The sequence below is a fragment of the Oratosquilla oratoria genome, chromosome 15 (genome assembly GCF_046742065.1).
Source record: "Oratosquilla oratoria isolate Oo_2021 chromosome 15, ASM4674206v1, whole genome shotgun sequence".
Classification (NCBI taxonomy): Eukaryota; Metazoa; Arthropoda; class Malacostraca; order Stomatopoda; family Squillidae; genus Oratosquilla; species Oratosquilla oratoria.
Window position 1 is genome coordinate 4,831,153 of NC_134791.1, and position 26,500 is coordinate 4,857,652.

The 26,500-nt window shown below is 42.5% G+C and overlaps 1 protein-coding gene across 1 annotated transcript in view; it reads right to left on the reverse strand.

Annotated features, from left to right (window-relative positions):
• LOC143032993 (uncharacterized) overlaps nt 1–26,500 on the reverse strand; it is a 599,624-nt gene that overhangs the window by 430,447 nt on the left and 142,677 nt on the right. The window lies entirely within an intron of this gene.

Here is a 26,500-nt window from a genome sequence, read left to right on the forward strand (position 1 = left end):
ACTCTCACTTGTGGACATATGAAGGACGTAGCTGATTTTCTTTGTCCCTCAAAAAAATGAATAAATAAATAAAAAATTAAAGATAAAAGATAGAAAAAGAGCTTACGCCATAAGAAAGACGCTGCTGACTCCCTTTGCCTAAAAAAAAAAAAAAAAAAAAAAAATAATAATAATAATAATAATAATAATAATAATAATAATAATAATAATAATAATAATAATAATAATAATAATAATAATAATAATAATAATAATAATAATAATAATAATAATAATAATAATAATAATAATAATAATAATAATAATAATAATAATAATGATAATAATAATGATAATAATAAATAATAAATAATAATAATAATAATAATAATAAAGGAAAACATATGGAATACGTCTTGGCCTATGAAAAAATTGATGTTGAAAAAAGAAGAAAAAGGATGACGTGACATTTTCACAAAACTTGTTTTCTTTGTCTTTTTTCATCAGCTAAGAAATAGATAATAAATATATAAATAAATATATAAATAACTCTAAATAAAGGAAATTGAAAACCTAAATTATGATGTCAGTTGCCTTGCAATCCCGTTCACTAAATATTCGATTCGAAGAGAAATCAGAAAACGAAATCCAGAAATCTTTCCAAAAATTGCCTTCATGTTGCCAATCGTCCAGGCTGATGCAGACTGCCTTTTTTTTTGTGAATTTTTGATCACGAAAAAGAAAATTATCATATAAATTGTTTTCCTCTTGCTTGTCCTGTCCCAAGACAAGACACACGTCTTCCTTGTCATGTGTGTGTAGAAGACAACAAGAAGACAAAATTGTCCGAAGACAACATACACCCCCTCTTGTCATGTGTGTAGAAGACAACAAGAAGACAAAATTGTCCCAACAAGGTACAAAGACAATGAGAAGACAAAATTGTCCCAAGACAACATACACCCCCTCTTGTCATGTATGTAGAAGACAACAAGAAGACAAATTCGTCCCAACAAGGTACAAAGATAACGAGAGGACAAAATTGTCCCAAGACAATATACACGCCCCTCTTGTCATGTGAGTGTAGAAGACAACAAGAAGACAAATTCGTCCCAACAAGGTATGTTGACTTGTTATCTTGGAAAACGTGAAATGTTTCTCCTTTTATGGTCATTCGAGTCTGCAATAAATTTAAAAATGAAAGACGATATCATTGAAGAAGTCTATCTTCCGGTACGGTACGAAAAGATACGCACTTCCAAATAACAAAAAAAAAAAATTGTTTTTATGGAATCGGCAATCTCAATCACAAAAGTAACACAGAAAATGTAAAAGCAATAAGAACGATGATCAAAGAAAAAAGTATGTATATTACACGAAAAGATAACATGAAATGTCTTTTGAATGATCGCTCGAGGATGAAAAAAAAAAGAAAATCATTAAAAAAAATCTGCAATCCAGTACACAAATACACGAACGAAGAAATATGAACAAACAAGTCAATAGATGAACGAAAACAATCGGAGTTGAATGATCAAATAATACAGAAGAAAGACGATAAGGGCGAATGTCCTGAGGCGAAATAGTCTGGAAATATGGCGGCGCCAATGCATATTCAATAATGTACGCCGCGAGCGAAATATCAGGAAAATCCATCCAGACTTTCCTTCTTTGACTTTATTTGCTCAACAACCTTTTCCATGTTTCTACCCTGCTCATCACATTTTTACTAGTAATTATGTATAATGTATATATATATATATATATATATATATATATATATATATATATATATATATATATATATTACACTAATAAAGAAAACTGATAACTTGTGTTCAATTATGCAAGAGTGACCACTGCGAAAGAAGAAACTAAACGAAGCAGAGCGCTTTCGTATATTACACCTTCAGTGTAAAGTACTTTGCACGGAAGATGTAATATACGAAAGCGCGCTGCTTCGTTTAGTGTTTGTTTGTTTGTTTGCTTGTTTGTTTGTGACTGTGTGGTTTGTGTGTGTCTTTGCGTATGTATACATATACAAATGCATGTGCGCATATATGTGCATGTACGTGTGCGTGTGTGTGTGTGTGTGTGTGTGTGTGTGTGTGTGTGTGTGCGTGTGTGTGTTTTAACATATTCCATGGCTAACGTACCCACTCGTAGTCCCACATTCATAACCACACTACAATGACTCGGGTCCATAGGGGTTTAAGCAGTATAGCAGGAACAAGGCGAGATCCTGCAGCCCACCTAGCCGCGAATGTGTATCAGCCCGTTTCAGTCCATTTCAGCCCATTCATCACACTGAACTTCAGGTCCACGGCGGCGGGAAATAGAAATGCGTGATTTGTTGCTGAGGAAGTCATCCTACGGGCTTATGAGTTTCGTGTTTCATGTAATGGATGCACAGTGCAGGAAACCCGGGCTTGACTGCAGACTCCTCCCCAACTGCGGTCGGTTTGGCGACCTTGCCAGGATATCGACGGCGCGATTTCTCCCTAACTGCCGTCGCGATGGCGACCACGCTCGCGGGGGTTGATGTTGATCGTTATCGTCTTATCTCAAAACAGGCGAGAAACTGGATGAGGGAAATCTAACTCAGTAATGTATTTTCTTTAATTTTACTATCCCACCAAACCCCGTATAAAGTATCAGTGTTTTAACAGTCCAGAGGTCCCAGTCTTGCTGGGACGAACCGGGGTCTCGATCGACGGGAATTCGTTCAGGCTGGGGTCCGCTCCTTCCTGCATTTGCATCAATAAAATAATTTGACGTATTCCATAACAAAGTGTATTAAGTCCGCTACAGCATCGAAGATGCCCCCCACCTCCCGCGCCACGTCCCTTCCTTCCCCCCAACCACCCCTCGACGTGATCCAACATTGAGGTTCTCTCCCTCCCCCCAGTGTGGGGGTGAGGAGGAGGGGGGAGGGGGAGGGGGAGGAGTAAACATGACTGGATCAGTCATCGCGGAAGAAGCCCAAATATCGCGAACCGAATCAGGAATGGAAATGTCAACGAAGAACGAGGAGGAGAGAAGAAGGGAAGAGACCGAGTGGGAGTTGGAAGGAGGCCCAGGAGGAGGAGGAGGAGGAGGAAGAGGAGGAGGACGAGGAGGCCGGGGATGAAGATAGGAGAAAGGCAGGAGACGGGAAGGAGGAAGAGGAGGCATTGGAGAAGAATGTAACACAAAGTGAGGGATTATGAGCAAGGGACAATGAAGAGGAGGAGGAAGAGGAGGAAGAGGAGGGGAAATAAAAGGAGGAAGAGGATAAGAACGAGGGAAGAGGACGAGAAGGACAAAGTGTAAAATAAAGAGAAATAAAAGGAGGAGGAGGAGGACGAGAAGAACGAGGGAGAAGGAGAAGAAGAACGAGGGGGAGGAGGAGGAGAAGAAGTTCAAGGGAGGAGGAGGATGACGAGAAGAACGAGGGAGAAGGAGAAGAAGAACGAGGGGGAGGAGGAGGAGAAGAAGAACGAGGGAAGAGGAGGATGACGAGAAGAACGAGGGAGAAGGAGAAGAAGAACGAGGGGGAGGAGGAGGGGAGGAGGAGGAGAAGAAGAACGAGGGAGGAGGAGGAGGAGGAGGAGGAGGAGGAGGAGGAGGAGGAAATCAGTGCTGTGCAGCGCAGATGACTGAGTGTAGAACAGATATACTGTACCTCCCATGTGTCTTCATTGATTGAGATAGTCTGGTATCGTCTGTCTGTCGCTGTCTGTCTGTCTGTCTATTTTTCTGTCTATCTGTCTGCCTGTACTGTATGTCTATCGGCCTCTCTTTCTCTCTCCCTCTCTCTCTTTCTCTCTCTCTCTCTCTCTCTCTCTCTCTCTCTCTCTCTCTCTCTCTCTCTCTCTCTCTCTCTCTCTCTCTCTCTCTCTCTCTCTCTCTCTCTTAGCCAGCGGTTCCATCGTATGAGATTTTGGCTTGGATAATATATGTGTGTGAACACGTATAAGAGAAACGCACACACACACACACACACACACACACACACACACACACACACACACACACACACACACACACACACACACACACACACACACACACACACACACACATACACACACACATTCATAAACGTGTAATGGTCTCAATTTCAGAGAACTACTCCTGCTGTTGACTTCTGGGTTGCTGTAGTAAACATCTTTTACTACATGTCAGACGGCTTTATACCCTATGATGTAAACAAAACGCGCTTAGTGTAGTTTCAGAGACTACATCAACCGCTGGTATACAAGTGAAGCCGACTGTACGTATACACCTGCATTTACACGTACGTATATGTACTGTACACACGAACGCAGGTCACACACACGCGCCCACAGAGAGAGAGAGAGAGGGAAAGAAAGGAGGAGAGAGAAGGGGGGAGAGAGAATGAGAGAGGGGGGAGAGTGAGGAAGAAATAGAGGGAAAGAGGGAGGGAAAGAAGGAGGGAGAGAGGGAGGGGAAGAGAGGGAGTGAGAGAGAGAGAGAGAGAGAGAGAGAGAGAGAGAGAGAGAGAGAGAGAGAGAGAGAGAGAGAGAGAGAGAGAGAGAGAGAGAGAGAGAGAGAGAGGGAGAGAGAGAGAGGAAGAGGGGAGGAGAGAGAGAGAGAGAGAGAGAGAGAGAGAGAGAGAGAGAGAGAGAGAGAGAGAGAGAGAGAGAGAGAGAGAGAGAGAGAGAGAGAGAGAGAGAGAGGAAGAGGGGAGGAGAGAGAGAGAGAGAGAGGGGAGAGAGGGGAGAGAGGGAGAGGGGAGAGAGAGGGGGGAGGGAGAGAGAGAGGAGGAGGAGGAGGAGGAGGAGGAGGAGGAGGAGGAGGAGGAGAAGAGAGAGGGGTAAGAGAGAGGAAGAGAGAAGGAGAGGGAGAGAGAAAGAGAGGGAGAGAAAAAGAGAAGGAGAAAGAGAGGAGGAGGAGATAGAGAGATAGAGAGAGAGGAGAGAGAGAGAGAGAGAGAGAGAGAGAGAGAGGGGGGGAGGGGGAGGGGCACAGCCAAATTACTCAGAAACCCATCCAATATGGAGCAAGATCCCTCCCGTCTCTTAACCCCCCCTCCTCCCACTTTAGTCTTACATGTACACAAGGTAAAGAAACTACCGATACACAGCAAAATCCACGAAACATTTTGACACCAGGACACGAAACAACCTGAAACGCAAGTGTTCAACACGAGTAGCCGACCGAATGTTATCGAAAAAATTCGAAAATTTTCGGACGATTTTTTTTTTTTTTTTTTTTTTTTTTTGGTCTGTCATGTAAGCCAAGATCAATGGGCCACATTGGGGGTGCGGCCTTTTCATCGTGGCCACCGATAGTGGTGGCCAAGAAAAGCGTCCCTGACATTAGGGTAATAGTATCGATAGATGGGTTAGGCTGGGGGAAGCTTCCATATCACGGCTGCTGGTAAAAAGAGAGAACAAGAGAGAAAAAGAGCAATCTCGCGGTACTAACGCACAGAAAGAGAAATAGAGAGGCGGCTGTCGGGTCCTCTTACGTCAAAAAGAGAGAGATTTCATCGTCCTCCCACATACCAAAAGAGAGAAAGAGAGCAGGTTCCCTTGTACTCTTACGTACACAAAAGAGAAAGAGAGAAAGAGAGTCTGCCTGGTACAGACTCGGGCGTCAAAGACAAAAGCTTAAGCTTTGACGAAACACAGATCCATGAATTTAATTGAGTTACTGATGAAATCATATTGATATGTAATAGACATATATCTGTTTCGTATATAAATGCATACACACACACACACACACACACACACACACACACACACACATATATATATATATATATATATATATATATATATATATATATATATATATATATATATATAGATATATATGATGAAGGTGGAAAAAGAAGTCACGGGTCTAGTTCCGAGTTACTGAGTTTATTCCTGACCGGTTTCGCTCTATGCTTCTTCAGAGGAATGTGACTCTGGAGTGAAGCTGGCGGTATACATAGTCTGAGTAAGACCGCGTTCCCTCCTTGGAGGTGGGTTACGTTTGGTTGTACAATGGTTTTTAATACAATGAACAATAGTGATAATAAAGTATACAATAAATTGTTGTGATGTTATTACAAAACAGCTCCGGTGTGTGTGGAATGTTGATCGAGGGTGTAACATTGTAAGTGAAGTGAGTGGTGTAGAAATGTGTGAATCCTAAAAAGTGTCATATGATAACTTATAGTATTAAATAATATAATAATATAAAGATAAATTATTACGGTCTTACTCAGACTATGTATACCGCCAGCTTCACTCCAGTCACATTCCTCTGAAGAAGCATAGAGCGAAACCGGTCAGGAATAAACTCAGTAACTCGGAGCTAGACCCGTAACTTCTTTTTTCACCTTCATCAACTTGTCACAATGTACCAACATAGATATATATATATATATGTGTGTGTGTGTGTGTGTGTGTGTGTGTGTGTGTATGTATATACACTTTTATACATATATATTATATATATATACATATATGTATATATATATACATACATGCATAATTACTCTTATTGCAAAACTACTCAGGAATAAACTGGAATTAAGACTCCTGTGTTTTCTCTTTCCACCCACGCCAACCTGTCAGAATGTATGTATGTATATATATATATATATATATATATATATATATATATATATATATATAGTAGTCGTGTACTCTCTAATACGCGGTAACTAGACTGAGAGCAGGCCGTGAGTTACAAATCCGCGGATTTCAAACTTATTATCTTTGTTTTTTCCAAATTTGAAATAACAAATCCGCGGATTTCAAACTTAATATCTTTTTTTTTCTCCCAATTTCAAATAACAAATCCGCGGATTTCAAAGTTAAAAAACTTCAGGAAATTTTAACATCTCTTCTTAGCTGCGCGAACTCCTCGACCCTCGTTTCGCGTCACAAACAATCTTGGAAAAATAAGTATTACACGTCCTAGGATGACCTTATGTATTGGGCCTAACTCTCTCACAATAAGTGATAATACGCCTGAATTAAGATGAAATATCAGACAAGAAAGACCTTCACCTTAATCTGTTATAGCGACTGTAAGTCATTTTTCAGATTAAGTAAATGAAAAGGAAGAGTTTCGTGTTTATCTGTTGGTGATGATAAATCACAAATCAGTGAAATTAATAAAAATAAAGGAGCTTAATCTTCACCCTCAAAGTACGACGAAATTCCTTCAGAGTTGAGGGGAGGAAGATGTTGCTAATATCGCCTCACTTCCACCACTTCCTCCTCCTCCTCCTCCTTCTCCTCCTCCTCCTTCAGAAACCTCTCAAACTATGCCACAGAGACCTCTGATGCTCCGTCGTCGTCAGGATTCTTATCCACGTCGGTGAGCCAAGGGCCAGGCGCTGATTGGCTGTCTTGCTCCTGGCCGACTATGCTTACCTAAAACACACAGGAGCTAGTGTAGGGTGCCGTGGATTATATATAAATCCCCAAAAAATATTTTCTTTCGGACCGTAGAACCTCAGAATAAAAATAAATAAATAAATAAATAAAGATAATAATGATAATATTTGGTGACAAAAGTACCGCGAATTATGAAAATCCGCGCAATACAAATCCGCATAAGGCGACTTGACTGGATCGATATGTATAGATATATATAGACACATAAGGCGTAATAATGTATGTAAATTATAATCAGAGGGAAAAATAAACAATCAATCTAAAACAAAAACATACAGCCAATAAATAAATCTAGAGAAAAAAAAAACAGAAAAAAAAAATAAAAGTATTATTTCCAGAAGCCTCAAATTTCTGACAAGACTGCCAGATCGACCCGTCACGAGCCCTTCACCGTTCTAGAACACATATATACACGATGGAGAATCCTTCAACGCAGTTGGATAGGATCTGACTGACGCTCGCCACAAAATGCCTGAGTGTCAGGGCGTCAGATAGCCCTTGGCACCGGTGCCAAGGCAGGGGTGGAGGGTGGGAGTGGGAGGGGGGGTCTAGTCTCACTTCTTGTGGTATCCAATGAATACAGAAAGTGACTAAAATATCCCCCCCCCAAAAAAAAAAAAAAAAAAAACGTTTTCCCCCAGGAGACCTCCTTTGAGTACAACAACAACAACAACAACAACAACAACAACAACAACAACAACAACAAAAAGGAGAGTTTCCGCCAGGCGATCTTCTTTGGGTCCCTTTCACTTCGGAGAGCGTCTTAGGTGTCTTGGTCTAGCTTCTGCCGGGTGATTTCGTTTGACTGAGAAGACCTCAGTGAGACGCAGGTTTGAGACTTTCAGGAGCAATTGAAGGAAACTTGAAGGATTGCGCCCTGGTTGCCGCCAGACGATTTTATTCAGCTCACAGGAAGAAAGAAATAGAGTGAAGAGGAGGAAGTGAAGGAGATGGAGGAAGAGGTTGAGGAGGTAGAGAAACAGGAGGAGGAGCCGGAGGAGAACGAGGAGGAGGAGGGAGAGGAGCAAAAGACGAGAAATGAAAATATGAATGAGAATGAAGAAAAGTAAAAAGAGGATGTGGAGGAGGAGAAGGACGAGGAAGAGGAGGTTGAGGAGGAGGAGAAGGTTGAGGAGGAGGAGAAGGTTGAGGAGGAGGAGAAGGTTGAGGAGGAGGAGGTGTAGGAAGAGGAGGACGAGGAGGAGAAAGAGGAGGAAGACTAGGAGGAGGAAGAGGAGGACGAGGAGGAAGAGGAGGAAGACTAGGAGGAGGAAGAGGAGGACGAGGAGGAAGAGGAGGCCAGGAGGGGGAAGAGGAAGAGGAGGACGAGGAGGAAGAGGAGGCCAGGAGGGGGAAGAGGAAGAGGAGGAAGAGGAAGAGAAGGAGGAGGAAAAGGAGGAAAAGGAGGAGGAGGAAAAGGAGGAGGAGGAAAAGGAGGAGGAGGAAAAGGAGGAGGAGGAGGAGGAGGAGGAAGAGGTAGAGGAGGAGGAGGAGATAACGTGCGTCGCTGGCGTTCATGAAGGAGGGTCTAATAAATGATGAGAGTAGATAGGTACCCCAAGCCCCGAGCACCTCCTCCCCCCCTAACTCCCTAACCTCCCTTTCCCCCAGCCCCCTAACCCCCCTCCCCCCAGCCCCAGGGGGGGCGTATCTCAAGGTGGCACTCTCTTAGCTCCATGGGCGCCATTTGTTGGGCGCCGCCAGTTTTTCTCAGCCCACCTTCACGCCCACCCCTCCTCCTCCTCCTGCCCCCTATCGCAACAGATCGGGTGGTCGGAGAAGGAAAGGAAAGGAAAGAAAAAGAAAGGAAAGGAAAGGAAAATAAGGGGAGCAGAGGAGGGACGAAAGGAAGGAGAAGGGTGGGGAGGAGAGAGAATGGAAGAGAAAGGAAGGGGAAAGAAGGAAAGAGGAACAGAGGGGGAGGGAAGGAGGGAGAGAGAGAAAGGGGAAAGAAGGAAAGAGAATTTGAAGGGAAAAGAGGAGAGAGAAGGAAAGAGAGAGTGAAGATGAAAAGAGAGGGGGCCAAGAGAGATGAGGGGTGGGAGAGGAGGGGAGGGGAGAGGAGGGGAGGGGAGGGGAGGGGACAGGATGGGATATAAGAGAGGGGAAGAGAGGAGGAAGAGAGGGGAGAAGGGAGAAGGGAAGAGAGGAGGAAGAGAGGGGAGAGGGGAGAGGAGAGAAGGGAAGAGAGGAGGATGAGAGGGGAGAGGAGAGAAGGGAGAACAGGAGAGGAGGAAAGGAGGGAGAAAGAGGGAAAAGGGAATAAGAGAGAGGAGGAAGGAGGAGGGAGTAGGAGGTAGGATGGAGTATGGGGGAGGAGGGAGGAGAGAGGAGGAGGGCAGTGGGATTAGGAGGGAGGATGGAGTATGGGGGAGGAGGGAGTATGGGGGAGGAGGGAGGAGGAGGGAGGAGAGAATAGGAGGGAGGAGGGAGTAGGAGGGAGGCGGGAGTAGGAGGGAGGAGGTAATAGGAGAGAGCAGGAGGTAGTAGGAGGGAGGAGGAGGTAGTAGGAGGGAGGAGGGAATAGGAGAGAGGTTACTTCCTACGAAACACTATTTACCCTAAGGAGATTCTCTTCCCTCCCTCTTCCTCCTCGTCTTCCTCCTCTTCTTCCGCCATCGGCGGATCTCGAACTCCTAATCGCGCCTCCTCCTCCTCCTCCTTCTCCTCCACGTCCTCCCTCTCCTCCTCTTCATCCTTCTCCTCCTCCTCTTCCTCCTTCTCCTCTTCCTTCATTGACGGAACTCAAACTTCCAATGGCGCCTTCTCCTCCTCTTCCTCCTTCGGCAGATCTTAAATTCCCAATCACCCCCACCTCCTCCTCCTCCTTCTCCTCCTCCTCCTCCTCCCTTGCCTCCTCCAGAAGGGGACGAAGAAGAGGAACCTGTGTGTCGAAGAGACTTCGGAACTTAAGCCAAGTTGACGAACGACGAGGAAGACTTTGAGGAACTTGCGAAACAAGGGGATAAGGGACAGACTTACAAGGGACTAAGGGTGATCACGGGTGGTGGTGGTGGTGGAGATGGTGGAGATGGTGGTGGTGATGGAGATGGGGGTGGTGGTGGTGGTGGTGATGGTGGTGGTGGTGGTGGAGATGGTGGTGTTGTTGGTGGTGGAGTTGTTGTTGTTGGTGGTGGAGTTGTTGTTGTTGGTGGTGGTGTTGTTGGTGGACATGGTGGTGGTGGAGTTCTTGGTGGTGGAGTTCTTGGTGGTGGTGGAGGTGGAGTTGTTGGCGGTGGTGGAGTTCTTGGTGGTGGAGTTGTTGTTGGTGGTGGAGATGGTGCTGGGGGTGGGGGTGGTTGGGCTGGTTGTGGTGGTGAATATGCTGGTGGTGGTGGAGATGGTGGTGGTGATGAAGAGAGTGGTGGAGATGGTGGAGGGGAGACGGTGGTGGAGATAGTGGCAGCGGTGGTGGTGGTGATGAAGAGAGTGGTGGAGATGGTGGAGGGGAGACGGTGGTGGAGATAGTGGCAGCGGTGGTGGTGGTGGAGGAAGTGGTGGAGGTGGAGACGGTGGTGGTGGAGATAGTGGAGGTGGAGATGGTGGTGGTGGAGATGGTGGTGGAGGTGGAGATGGTGGTGGAGGTGGAGATGGTGGTAATGAGGTCTACCAAGCCCCGTTTTTTATGTCACTTTGGAAACCGTAGCTTCTGTCTTTCTTACGAAAGAAAGAAAGAAGAAAAAGAAAGAAAGAAAAAAGAAAAAACAGAAGAAATCCGGAAATATGCAATACAATGCAATGAAACACTAAATTTGATAAAAGAAAACAAAACAAAATAAAAATAAAAATAAAATAAAAATAAAGTTAAGTTGAACTAAATCTAGGGAAATCGCAATGCTATGAAACATAAAACAAGACAAAAATAAATAAATAAATAAATAAAATATTCCACCCAACAAATACATTTCCTTTCATCCAACTCATTCTCCCCCCTTCCCCCTCCCTTCCTCTCCCTTTCCCCCCCGTTCCCCCTCCTTTCCCCCCTTCCCCCCCACCCCGGAAATACTTAATCCTTTTTTGAACACGTATAGCTGGATACAACATACCTACATTCCCGCTGCATTCCACTGCCCCCCACCCCCCTTCTAATTATGAATTCCGACCATTTCCAACCATTTCGAGGACCTAAGGAACATAAGAATGAAGGAGACTGCAAGAGACCATGAGGCCTATACTAGGCAGTTCCAAGTCCATGTCCATTAATTTCCAACCAGTTACAGGACCTAGAAACTCCCATTACACATGACATATGAACATAAATATGAAGGAGACTGCAAGAGACCATGAGGCCTACACTAGGCAGTTCCAAGTCCATGTCCATTAATTTCCAACCAGTTACAGGACCTAGAAACTCCCATTACACATGACATATGAACATAAATATGAAGGAGACTGCAAGAGACCATGAGGCCTACACTAGGCAGTTCCATGTCCATTAATTTCCAATCAGTTCTAGGACCTAGAAACTCCCATTACACATGACATATGAACATAAATATGAAGGAGACTGCAAGAGACCATGAGGCCTACACTAGGCAGTTCCATGTCCATTAATTTCCAATCAGTTCTAGGACCTAGAAGCCCCCATCACACATGACATAATAACATAAGAATAAAGGAGACTGCAAGAGACCATGAGGCCTACACTAGGCAGTTCCATGTCCATTAATTTCCAATCATTTCTAGGACCTAGAAGCCCCCATCACACATGACATAATAACATAAGAATAAAGGAGACTGCAAGAGACCATGAGGCCTACACTAGGCAGTTCCATGTCCATTAATTTCCAACCAGTTCTAGGACCTAGAAGACCCCATCACACATAACAACATAAGAATGAAGGAGACTGCAAGAGACCATGAGGCCTACACTAGGCAGTTCCATGTCCATTAATTTCCAACCAGTTCTAGGACCTAGAAGACCCCATCACACATAAGAACATAAGAATGAAGGAGACTGCAAGAGACTATGAGGCCTACACTAGGCAGTTCCATGTCCATTACCACCTGTCATCCCCATCCATAAAATTGTCTAATCATTTCTTAAAACGACCTATAGTTTCAGCGCTCACTAACTACCTGGTTACTAAATCTATTCCATTCGTTGACCACCCTATTAGTAAACCAATTCTTGCCTATTTCCTTCTTAAATCTAAATTTATCCAGTTTAAATCCATTACTGCGAGTCCTGACCTGTTGTCTTCATATGATGACCTTGCTTGCGTCACCCTTGTTAAAGCCTTTGATCCACTTAAACACCTCTATTAGATCACCCCGCACTCACGCATCTAGAGGGGTCCTAGGGAAGAACTTAGGTTACAATATTCTATTTTTCGAATTTCCAGGGCAGTGGACAGGATGCAGGGATGACCCGTCATCCAGGAGGTGCCAAGATAGGAGGGAGGGAGGAGGGTGGAGGGGAGTGGAATATATAGGAAATGGAACGGGTGGGAGTGGTTTCTATGCCTTTTTCTTTTTGGCTACCCCCCGTGTAGGGGGAAAAAGCCTTTGGTATATGTATGTATGTATGAATTTCCAAATGTCAAATCATCTTTGCTTCATACATTGAGAAGCTGAACGATGAACTTAGAGAATTTAAACCTAGACGAATGTTAGGACACATTGTTCAGTTATCTTTAGGGAAATCTAGAATATTGTAAGTGAAATCATGTGGCAGCATTTGACGAGAATCTTGAATGTCTGATTGGGAATTTACTAGAAAGCTTCCTAACCTGTCTTTGTGTTAGCAAGAATTATTTTCAGACCATGATTAAAAAAATGGAGGTGTTATTGTATACAGACCCGTAGGGAATCCTTCAATATTAAAAGGCTCTTATAGAAATGAATAAATCGTCTGACGTCAGATCAAATAACAAGAAAAGTACCACACGGCATAGAAGGGTTTAATAAAGATAGACTGTGTTCATATTCTCTATGTACACACACACACACACACACACACACACACACACACACACATATATATATATATATACATATATATATATATATATATATATATATATATATATGCATATGCATATATCAACAGCTGCAACAATACTGGAAAAATGTACAGCGACACAAAGAAAATATAAAAAAAAAAAAAAATGGACCTTAAAAAATTTTGACAGACAAAAAACAGATTTTTTCTCTCCCCTAGCCTCACTCTGGACGCTTAGCCTATCCACAGAGCGCTTCCAATTGGCCTTGGAGAACGAGCGGACCTCAATTGGCTTCATCCAGAACAGCTGGATCCGCCAAGTCTGGAAAAACGGGTTTGTATTGTGCAGCCATGAGGGAGGTGAAAAGAAGTGACGAGCCGAAGGAACAAAACCATTGCAAGGGAATAAAGAAGGGCTTTATGGAACATAACCATTCCAGATACAACACAGATCGGAAATAGAATAAAAAAAAAAAACGAAGAGAAATTAAAAGAATTGCGGCTGGAACTGGAGATGCGACTAATGGCTGGAAGGATGCAATGCGTTCTGCCATTCCAGATACAACACAGATCGGAAATAGAATAAAAAAAACGAAGAGAAATTAAAAGAATTGCGGCTGGAAATGGAGATGCGACTAATGGCTGGAAGGATGTAATGCGTTCTGCCACCACGTGAGTTCTTTTTTTTTTTCTTCCTCTCTTTTGTAGGATGTCCTCCTCTCTGTTTCTCGCTCTTTCCTCTCTACCCTCTCTCTCTCCCTCCCACCTCTCTCTCTCTCTCTCTCTTTCTCTCTCTCAGTCTTTTCCCCTTCTAATATTCTTTGCTTCTCTCTCTCTCTCTCTCTCTCTTACAGACACACACTCTTTTTTATTCCTCTCTCTCTCTCTCTCTCTCTCTCTCTCTCTCTCTCTCTCTCTCTCTCTCTCTCTCTCGGTCTTTTGCCTTTTCAATTTTTCTTTGCTTCACCCTCTCTCTCTCTCTCTCAGTCTTTTGCCCTTCCAATTTTTCTTTGCTTTTCTCTCTCTCTCATACTCTTTTTTTTATTCCCTCTCTCCCCCACTCCCTTTCTCTTTCCTCTCTCTCTCTCTCTCTCTCTCTCTTTTGCCTCTTCAATTCTTATTTGCTTCTCCCCCCCTCTCTCTCTCTCTCTGACCTTTTGCGCTTTCTATTTATCTTTGGTTCTCTCTCTCTCTCTCTCTCTTTCATAAACAATTTTTCCTTTTTGTTTTAATCCCTCTCTCTCACTTTTTCATTTTTTCATTCTCTCCTCTAGTCTCCCTACCTCACATATTCCCTCTTCCACGTTTGTACACTCTCTTACTCTCTTTCTCTCTATCTCTCTTTCGCATTCCCTCTCTATCCGTTCCCGACGCCCTCTGCTCCTCTGAGCTTTGTCTTCGCTGCTCGCCAATCGCGGGTGAGGAAGGGAGGGAGGGGGAGAGGGTGCGGGAGAAGGGGGAGAGGGAGGGGAGAAAGGGAGAAGGGGGAGAAGGTGGGAGGAGAAGGGGAGAAAAGGGGGAAAAGGGGAAGCAGGGGAGAAGGGGGAAGAGAAGAGGGAGAAGGGGAGAAGGGAAGAAGAGAAGGGAGAGAAGGGGAGGAGAAGGTGGGAAGAGGAGGGAGGAGAAGGGAGGAACAGGGGGAAAGAGAAGGAGGAGGAGGAGGAGGAGAGGAGGAGGCGGAGGAGGAGGAGAGGAGGAGGCGGAGGAAGGGGAGAGAGAATCGGTAAAATCCTTCAGGAGAAGAGGGGGAGGGGAGAGGGGGAGGAGGAGGGGGAGGCGGGGGAGAGGGGGATAGAGAGTCGGTAAATTACTTCAGGGGAGGAAGGGGAGGGGGAGGGGAGGGGGAGGGGGAGAAGGGGAAAAGGGGAGAGAATAGGTAAATTCCTTCAAGGGAGAGAGGGAGGTGGAGGGGAGAAAGGAGGGGGAGAGGGGAGAGGGGGAGAGAAGGGGAGAGGGAGGATGAAAGGTGGAGGGGAGAGGGGAAGGGGGATAAGGGAGGGGAGAAGAGGAAAGAAGGGAAGAGGGGGAGGTGGGGGAGAAGGGGGAGGGAGAGGGGGAGGTGGAGGAGAGGAGAAGGGGAGGGGGAGGTGGAAGGGAGAGGGGGAGAGAAGGGGAGAGGGAGGGGGAAGGGTGGAGGGGATAAGGGGAGAGGGGAAGGGGGAGGGGAGAGGGGGAGGTGGGAAGAAGGTGTGAGAGTCGGTAAAATCCTTCAGGGGAGGAGGGGGAGTGGAGAGGGGGGAGGGGGAGGGGAGGGGAGGGGGAGGGGAGGGGGAGGAGGGAGAGGGAGAGGGGAAGAGGGGAGGGGGAGGAGGGAGAGAGGGAGGAGAAGGGGGAGAGAGGAGAGTCTATAAAAGCCTTCAAGGGAGGAGGGATCTGGGAGAGGGGGAGTGGAGAAGGGAGCTGGGAGAGGGAGAGGGGAGAGGGGGAGAGGGGGAGAGGGGGAGAGAGGAGAGGGGGAAGGGTGGGCGTTATGAAGTGGGCTGTACTTGTCGGCTTCTGAAGGCTCCTCCATTAAAGAGAACCATTTTCATTTTTTTTTCTTTTTTTAACTTCGATTTTATTGGAGCCGGGGATTATGCGTACAATGGGGGAACCGAGGCAGCTGACGACCGTTTGGTCCATGCCCAGGGCATGGAAGGAAGGAATTAAGAAAAATGGTAATATGTTATAAGGAATGATAATAACAATGAATAATGGGATTGTGATTATTATGTTGATAAAGGTCGTATACAGGGAAATGCTATGACAATGATAAAGGGTTATGATACTTGGAGCACTTAGTGTGATAAAATGGTGATGATATTGTGATGATGATGATGATGATGATGAAGATGACGACGACGACGAAGATGATGAGTGATAATGATGATGACGATGATGATGATGACGACGACGACGATGATGATAATGACGACGATTACAAGGACGACGACGACGACGATGATGATGATGAAGATGATGATGACGACGACGATGATGATAATGATGATGATGATGATGATGATGATGATGATGATGACGACGATGATGATAATGACGACGACAATTACGACGACGACGACGATGATGAAGATGATGATGACGACGACGATGATGATAATGATGATGACGATGATGAAGATGATGACGACGACGACGATGATAATGACGATGACAATTACGACGACGACGATGACAACGACGACGATGATGATGACGACGACGACGACGACGATAACGACGACGATGATGATGATGACGACGACGACGACGACGATAACGACGATGATGATGATGATGATGACAACGATGAAGACGACGACGATGATGATAATGATGACAACGTCAACGACGACGACGACGACGATGATGATAATGACGACAACGACAACGACGACGACGTCGCTACATAAGAATACCACAGAGAGATCGTCCATCACTGTAATCTCTTTATTCCCTGACACGCGCGCAAGGTGCAAAACATCCAGTAAATGTTTTCTCGATTTTGTTTTCTGAAACTAGAGGTATCTACGCATTCATTATCTTCATAATCTGTTTCTTAAAACCTCTTCCACTTACCTCATCCTCATTTTATTTCTTATTATTTTTTTATGTTTATTTACTTATTCATTTATATATATATATATATATATATATATATATATATATATATATATATATACATGTGAAACTCCTCCATTCCTCCACTTCTAACTCCACTCTATCCATCACCATCTCCCACACTTCTCTCTACCTTCTGCCCTTTTCCTTTTCCTCCACCTATCCTCCACTCTCAATTTACCTTCCACCAAAAAAATCACCTGACACTCCCCTATTCAAACATGGACATCCAAAACTCTTCCCACTCTTTCCCTGGATACCACTACATAGTCCATTAATGCTTCATCAACTACCTTTCCACCCACCACCCTCTCCCATGTGTACTTATGCTTGACTTTTTTCCTCAACACTGAGTTATCTATCACCAACTCTTTCTAAACACGTCTCCACCATTAACCACTACGATTTCTACCTGGCACTCCAAACTTCCCAATCACTCTGTCTACACACACACACACACACACACACACACACACACACATATATATATATATATATATATATATATATATATTTTTTTTTTTTTAAGTTCACAGCAGCTTCTGCGTTCACGACTTTTTTGCTGAGAAGTTCTACATCTGATGATGGAACGGTGAGCAATGGGTAGCTCCCATAAAAGTTGTCCGAAAGACATAGAAAGTTCTTGTAGATGAAGAACACTTTATTAAAACAAGCTTTCGACCTACATACTTCAATCAAAATTGTCTACATGAGAACCTGCTACCCAAATACACCAATATATATATATATATATATATATATATATATATATATATGTGTGTGTGTGTGTGTGTGTGTGTGTGTGTGTGTGTGTGTGTGTGTGTGTGTGTGTGTGTGTGACGTACGTGAAAGTAGGAAACACAGGAGTTAGTCTGAGTTCATTCCTGCGAAAATAGTCAGGAATAAAATCAGACTAAAACTCCTGTGTTTCCTACTCCCACCTACGTCAACCTGTCAGAATGTCTCAACAATATGTAAATTCGTGTAGCCAGGTAGTAAATATCTCTTGTTAACAAACGAGGTTGAAGGCTAAAGAGGATTCAGTTTTGATTAATACTGAGGAACATCAACGACGAAAGCATGAATACCAAGAGCTGTATACAAATTACACCCAATAAAATAATCAAAACTTAATCTGCTTTAGTTTACAAGAGAATATATATATGTGTGTGTGTGTGTGTGTGTGTGTGTGTGTGTGTGTGTGTGTGTGTGTGTGTGTGTGTGTGTGTGTGTGTGTGTGTGTGTGTGTGTGTGTGTGTGCATTTGTACATAAAGCGCAATGGGTTAGTCAATGGTCACTTGTTACGTGTAAGCGGAGGTTCGAGTCCTTAGTTTGACCACGTATCAATTTCTGCATGTATGCCTCCATCGAGTTTCTCGACGTTGATGGCTTAGAATTAAAGTGAATTGTGGTATATATACATATATATATATATATATATATATATATATATATATATATATATATAATGTATTGCCATTTTACCAAACTTGACCTTACAAAAGGAACGATCTGGAAGTAGACCTGACCATACCTCGACGCCTTTCATCCGACAAGTGTGTATGAAGTTACGACAAACTGATTAAGAAGCTTGCCCACTGGGATTCGAACTCTTGCATGTGCGACAGCTTACCACAATGGGTACACAAAGGACGCTGGTTCCATGGAATGGAGGATAAATATCTAGACAGAGGAATTACAGGACAGTAGATGCATCTGACGTGTAGGGACAATGCATCATCCGTCCCTTCTCCAGCGTGACGGTGCTCATGATAAATCATTTTCCCTTCTGCGGGCGTCGTTCTCATTTACATGCGCGCCCAAAAGACACGGGCGTGGACGTGGATGCAAATGCGGGAGTGAACACTAACGAGCACGAGAACGCACGCGCGCACGCACACACACACACACACACACACACACACACACACACACACACACACACACACACACACACACACACACACACACACACACGAGGTCTGAGCATCTCATCCGGGAGGGTAGTAGCTGTTGATCACGAGTCCAACACGTGATGCAAGAGCATGGTGAATTACACACATTCTCACACACATGCAGAGAGTCAGAGAAAGAGAGAGAGAGAGAGAGAGAGAGAGAGAGAGAGAGAGAGAGAGAGAGAGAGAGAGAGAGAGAGAGAGAGAGAGAGAGAGAGAGAGAGAGAGAGAGAGAGAGAAGAAGATATATATATATATATATATATATACATATATATATATATATATATATATATATATATATAGATAGAGAGAGAGAGAGAGAGAGAGAGAATAAAAGAGGGGATTAAAGAAACCTAAGTGCTTCTGTGCATTAATCATTCCCAATCTGGAAATACTAAATACTTGCATCTCCTCGACTCCAAACAGCTTCGTCCACTTGTGAGTGACCACCCCTCAGATAGCAAAGGCGGTTTGTACAACTTGATTAACTAACCTAGATCACTTTAGCTAAACTTGATTAACTAACCTCGATCACTTTAACTAACGAATCCCTCCATTACTAACATCTAACACACAATGATACATTTGCATATCTGAAAAGCGTTTCTGACAACGCCTTGTGATCCAACATCAAACATCCAACATATTCAAACATGGAACGAGAGGCTAAAGCGTCCTGCCCCAGTGTTCAGTAAATGTCTAAAATGATGGAAAATATCTAGACGGATGAACTGTGAGGAGAACGTTGATAGATGAAGTACAGTCAGGTGCAGAAGTCATGATACACACACCTCTTTCTGTTCTATGGATAAAGTTAATTGGACTGTAAAATCTGCCATGAAGCCATTTCGTCAGAAGGAGATTAATATTTTCGAAGTTCAATTTCGCTGAAGAACTTGAGAATTTATAGACCTTAATACTCTGTAAGAACAACTACGACTGGTACGGGCGATAACACAATCCAAGAAGAACTTAATAACTTACGAACTTAAGAACAGGAAAACATTAATAATAACTTAATAATTGCGTTTCATTGTGACAAATGAATTAACAAGCTCCACCGCAAGAACTCGATCCTTTACATCAGCGACTGTTTGTTATGAAGCAAAGACGATAGAGTTGAGCTACCCGGACCGTACAAACGGAACGACCTGGAACGACTGAACTACCCAAATGCCGTCGGGGAACTACCGGGTCGTAGTCCAGGTCGTTCCTTTTGCACGGTCCGGGTAGCTCAAAGGTAACGTCTTTGCCTCGTGACAAACAGTCGCTTATTCAAAGATTCGAGTCTTTGCGTTTGAGTTTGTTCCAACTTATGAACTTAAGAACATTAAAACTAAGTAAAGAACAACTACAACTTGAGATTTCACATTACAGAAAGAGTGGGAAGTAGAACGAATTCAGCCTCGAGAGCCCAATGCAGGACTGCCTGCCTACCCCATTGCGGATGATACAGTTCAGGACACTAGCCCTCCTCTGTACTTGGTGGTAATTTTCAATTTCTTCTTTCTTTAAAAGAATAAATAAAAAATCGAAAAAATAAAAAAATCTTCGTGCGTATATGTGAACGTGCACATGTGCGTGCACAAGCGTATGTGAACGTGCACAGCTATACGTGTGTACGTATGTGAACGTGCACATATGTGTGCATGAACGTATGTGGACGTGCACATATGTGTGTGTTTACGTACTTGAACGCACATATGTGTGCGTGTACGTATGTGAATGTGCACATCTGTGTGTGTACGTATGTAAACCTGGGCACATAAGCGTGAGTGTGTGTGTGTGTGTGTGTGTGTGTGTGTGTGTGTGTGTGTGTGTGTGTGTGTGTGTGTGTGTGTGTGTGTGTGTGTGTGTGTGTGTGTGTGTGTGTGTGTGTGTGGGCGTGTGTGTGTGTGTGTGGGCGTGTGTGTGTGTGTGTGTGTGTGTGTGTGTGTGTGTGTGTGTGTGTGTGTGTGTGTGTGTGTGTGTGTGTGTGTTCGTGCGTGAGCGGATTGGAATACATGTTTGCATGCAAATCTGTGCATGAAGGTGGAGGCAGTAAGATTGTGAATGTTAATATGTATGAGATTATTTTATCAAGTTAAACTACATTTGGATTCATTCACGTGTTTCAGGGGGGGGGAGAGGGGAGATAGGGGGAGAGAGGGGGAGAGGGGGGGGGGGAGAGGGGGGGATATCTCTTTGTATATGTAGCTCACGTTGATTGAACATATAACATTCTCCCTCTGATTTCTGACCAATGCATTACAGGTATCGTGTGTGACTATCAGTGATTGGCGGATAGTAGGGCGGGCAAACAAACAGACAGACAGACGGGCGGGCAAACAGACTGACAGATAGACAGGCTGGCAGGTGAACTGACAGTGTGTAAGATAGACAGGCAGGCAGGCAGACAGATATAGACAGAAAGACGGATAGACACGGACAGGCAGATAAACAGATATTCAGGGATGTTGGAAGACAGGGGAAGGCATTATCATACTGAGCTATTCTACCTCCAACCTCCAGCTAATCGGCGGTACCGACTACCTCCAGCACTTTTTTTCCGTCCGTAAAATCACTATGGTAAACTATTTGCTGGAGGTAAATAATTTTCCTCCGGCACGTAAGATTCCTTCCCGAACGCTGCGAGCTGCAAATTTGTTCCAACAATCGGGGTAAAAATAGCCCAATGAGATAACTCCTTCAGCAGAAACAGACACACAGACCTGGAGTCAGCCCATCAGTCCTTGAATCAGTTCAAGAGGCAGCCAATCGCTCGTCCCGCCAGCCAATCCGTCTCTCTTTCGAATTGGCTAAGTTTTTCCAAGAAGAGACGATTGCAATTTATTTATATATAGTTCCCACGTCACCCACAGTGGCCAAAAAACCCCCTTGGACAAGAAAACCCCATCATAAAGGTCCCCGAAGGAGGCAAAAAGCGGAGACTCTTTCTCCACCATTGGAGCCGAATTTTCTTGAAGACTTTTTTTTTTCGAAAATCGGGTTTTTGAATTCTGAAAGCTCATCACGCGCGCTTCTGAAGGACGGCGCCTTCAGGCGGCAGCCCTCGTCGATCACGTGACATTGAAGCTGCCCAAGAGACGTTCCATCGTGAAGGAGAAGTCTTCCGGGTCCTTCGAAGGGTTTCCGAAGCGAGAGTCTCCAGGCCGAAGACTCAAAATCTTATTCTTCGGTTTTCGAAAAACATAATATTACCTCGCGAGTCACAATATGAAATAAATAAATAGATAGGCAAATAAATAGATAAATAAACAAATAATGAATAAATAAAAACATAAATATATATATAGATTAGCAAATAAATGAATATATAAAAATAATAAATAAATGAAAACATCATGTCTCACTCTATTTGCATTTTTGATCCCTAAACACGATGTCATCTTTATATACACATGTATGTACATGCATGTACATACATACATGCACATACATACATACATACATACACATGCATGTACATACATACACACACGGGTCGACGGCGCAATGGTACAGTTCGCAACCACTAATCCAGCGGTCCGAGTTCGAGTCCCACCCAGGGCTGAAATAATTTCAGCATCACCGAACTGCGAACTGGTACTCTAACTATGGTGGGCAAGGAGTTGTGTATGCGTGCGTGCGTGTGTATAAGGTCACGGCATTACCCATGGATCGGTCATACATGAGCTCTGAGCTCTCTTCCGGGAGGGTAACAGCTGTCGATAACGAATCCAACACGTGATCAAAAACCGTAGCAAATCACACACAACACACACACACACACAGTGGGTATATATATATATATATGTATATATACATCTATATATATATATACATATATATATATATATATATATATGCTAATAAGAACACGGGTACGTGTGTTCACTTATGCAAAGTAGACCACTTGGAAAAAAGAAACTAACGAAGCAGAGCGCTTTCGTATATTACATCTTCAGTGCAACAAGTACATAGTGATAGGAATACATAGAAAATATATACATGATACAAAGGAACAAGGACAGTTTGAATAAGCGTAGCGACCTATTACCCCCTGGAGAGCGGAAGGTCATTGTCAATTATCTTAAGATGGTGGGGCGACATCAGGTCACAGTCGCCAGGGTCACTGTTTCTACTAATGATATAGGGCGACATTAGGTCAATTCGTTGGGTTACATTTTACCTGATATTATCTTACTAATTTCTTGACAAATGAAATTATCAAGTTTGTACAAGCCTTTATGTAGGTTGGTATTTTGATTACTGGTGGTATGAATCAAACTGCACTCTATTAAATTTCTTGCTATTATGTTGTTGGTATAATAGATTGCCTGGGCATTACCCCAATCAACTGGATGATTATTTAATTCAATATGCTTGAATATACCACTAGAATGATTGCCATCCCTAACATTTTTCTTGTGTTGTTCAATTCTAATGTTTAAGGGTTTGGCAGTTTGACCTAAGTAAAATTGATTACACATTTTGCAAGGAATTTTATAAATGCATCCTTTTTTAATTTCAATACTATTGTTGATGAGTTTATGTTTTACTGTACTATCATGTTTAAAAACTACCTTTACGTTAAATCTTTTTAATAATTCTGTGATACTTAACAAATTTTCTTGAAATGGTAAAATTAAAACATTATGATAATTGAAAGGTGATTTAGGCTGAGGAGTTAAAAATGATTTCCTTGCAAAATTGTAAGCAATATCAAGGAATTGCTTAGAGTATTTTAATTCTAGCCCAATGTTAAAAACATTTCTGATTTCTTCATCAATAAATTCAGGACTACAAATACGAAAAGCTCTTAAATACATTGAGGCAAATACTATACGTTTAATATTATTTGGATGAGAAGAATAATAATGAATGTATGAACTTACATTGGTTGGTTTACGATATACTCTAAATTTAAGGCTATTGTCATGACGTAGGATAGTGCAATCTAAGAAAGGTAAGGTACAATTTTTCTCAATTTCTAAAGTAAAATTAATAGAATCAACAAGGGTATTCAACTTAGTTAAAAAATTATGGACATTTTTTTCTTCTGGCCAAAGACATAAAATGTCATCAATATACCTAAGCCAAGGGATGTTAGGGGGGAAGATTGTGCGTAATATTTTGGTTTAAAAAAATTCCATATATAAATTACTTAAAACTGGGGATAAAGGGTTTCCCATACTCATGCCGAATTTTTGGGAATAGAAATTACCATTGAATTGAAACTTACAATCTTTGACACATAACTTAATTAGTTCAATCAATGTAGATGATGGCAATGGAAGAACATGTTTATTAAGTTCATCTTGAAGGTAAAATAATAAATCATTTATGGGAACTTTTGTGAATAAACTGACTATATCAAAACTAACCAATGTAAACTTATAATTAGGTTTAATATTATGGAGTTTGTCTATTAAATCAGAAGTGTTTGTAACATGAGAAGAAGAGATTGTACCTACTAAAGGGCTAAGGATAGTAACTAGCCATTTGGAAAGCTTGTAAGAAGCAGAACCAATTGACGAAACAATAGGTCTAGCGGGGTTGTTACATTTATGAGTCTTAATGAGACCATACATATGTGGCAAAGGGGGACTAATTGAAATGAATTCCTGTAAGAGGTCTCTATTCTTATGAAGCAGTTCTTTTAATTTCTTATTATAATAACTATTAACTGCTTCTGTAGGATTTTTGTTAAGTGTGTAAGTATTGCTATCATCTAATAAATCATTCATTTTTCTAAGATAATCAACCTTGTTTAAAATAACAACTGCATTAGATTTATCTGCTTTAGTGAAATGTAAATGATTATCTTTTTTAAGACTAATAATTGCCTTCTGAAAACGTTCTGGGCAATTAGGAACAACCTCTTGTGATAAAGCACCATAAACAATTCCTTTACAAATACTGAAATCTTCAAACTGTCCTTGTTCCTTTGTATCATGTATATATTTTCTATGTATTCCTATCACTATGTACTTGTTGCACTGAAGATGTAATATACGAAAGCGCTCTGCTTCGTTAGTTTCTTTTTTTCAAGTGGTCTACTTTGCATATATATATATATATATATATATATATATATATATATATATAATATATTATATATATATATAGAATGTATATATATATATATATATATATAATGTATGTATATGTGTGTCTATATTTAGTTTAACTTCACGAACTCCCTCTATCAGAAAGCTATAACGGTGTCCCTTACAGAGGCCTCTGTGGCGTGGAATTTCGTGAACCATGTCCTTGGTCCAACTCGCTGGGGTCAGATATCGAACTGCTGTCACCTCGATTTCCGCCGCCAGTAGCGACGCTCTAACATAAATTTATGTCTGTCTGTGTGTGTGTGTGTGTGTGTGTGTGTGTGTGTGTGTGTGTGTGTGTGTGTGTGTGTGTGTGTGTGTGTGTGTGTGTGTGTGTGCGTGCGTTTTTGTAAGACATGGATGTAACAATAAATTTAGATATTATGTTCTACCAAAGGCTTCGCCATTTTGGGGTATCAAACTCAGGACAACCAATGGTTGAAGGGGGGTCGGGGGGTGGGGGGTGGGGGGGGGGTCCTCGGTTGATCTAGACCCCACTGTACTCCAGCTTCTTTCTTTCCTGAATAAAATCGCCTGCCGAACGGACACGTCAAAAACACGTCGCTGTTTTGAAGAAGTTTTTAATTATGATGGGACGACTGTTGTGAAGAATCTTAAAAAAAAAAAAAAAAAAAAAAGAGGATGGGGGGGGGGCTCTCCTCCCTCCGTGGAGGGTTGGTTGCCAGCTCGTGTCTCTTAAATAAAACAAAATAAACGCGAGGAAAATTTGCATGGCACATGCCGCTTTCAGAATACAAGCTTTGCAATATTTCTTATGAAACATAGCTTCCATATATTCAGCTGAATGATTTTCGCTTTATTCAATAAATTTATGCTCTCAAAGGATTTGCAATCTGATTATTTGCAGAAGGGGAAATTTTTCTGTTAAAACCTTTAAAAAAAAAAATCGTTAAATCCGTTAAAAACCGTTAAAACCGTTACAGCCTTTAAGCGCGTTTGAAAATCGAACCTACAGCTTGGATACCGAGTTCGGTGATAAAATTGATAACTAGATCAGGGGCGAATCCAGCAGCCAGGAGGTGTGAGGAGGGGGGTGGGAGAGGGCGATCTCCCCAAGGAAAAGTTGTGGATCTTCACAACAATGCCCCCCCACCACCACCACAACCCGAAGAAAGTTTTCCTCCCCGTCGAAATTGAGGACATTCGTATGCCTTCAAGTATGATCCTGGATTCCTTTCGAAGGAGAATCTCTTTAATCTAAATAATTTACATATTCATTTATCGGAATATTTATTCATTTATCTGTTCATTTAAATGGTCATTTGATTGCTGTAATTTTTATTCATTTATTTATTTATCATGTATTTCATCTATTATGTATGTATTTATGTGTTTATGTATTATGTACTCCAATATGTATTTTGTTATGTATTAACATTATGTACTATGTATTTATATAAGTATTATTCATGTACCTATTCATTATGTATTCACTTATATTTTCATTCGTTTATCTAATTCATCTTTCTTTATCTGCATTGATCCATTTATTAATT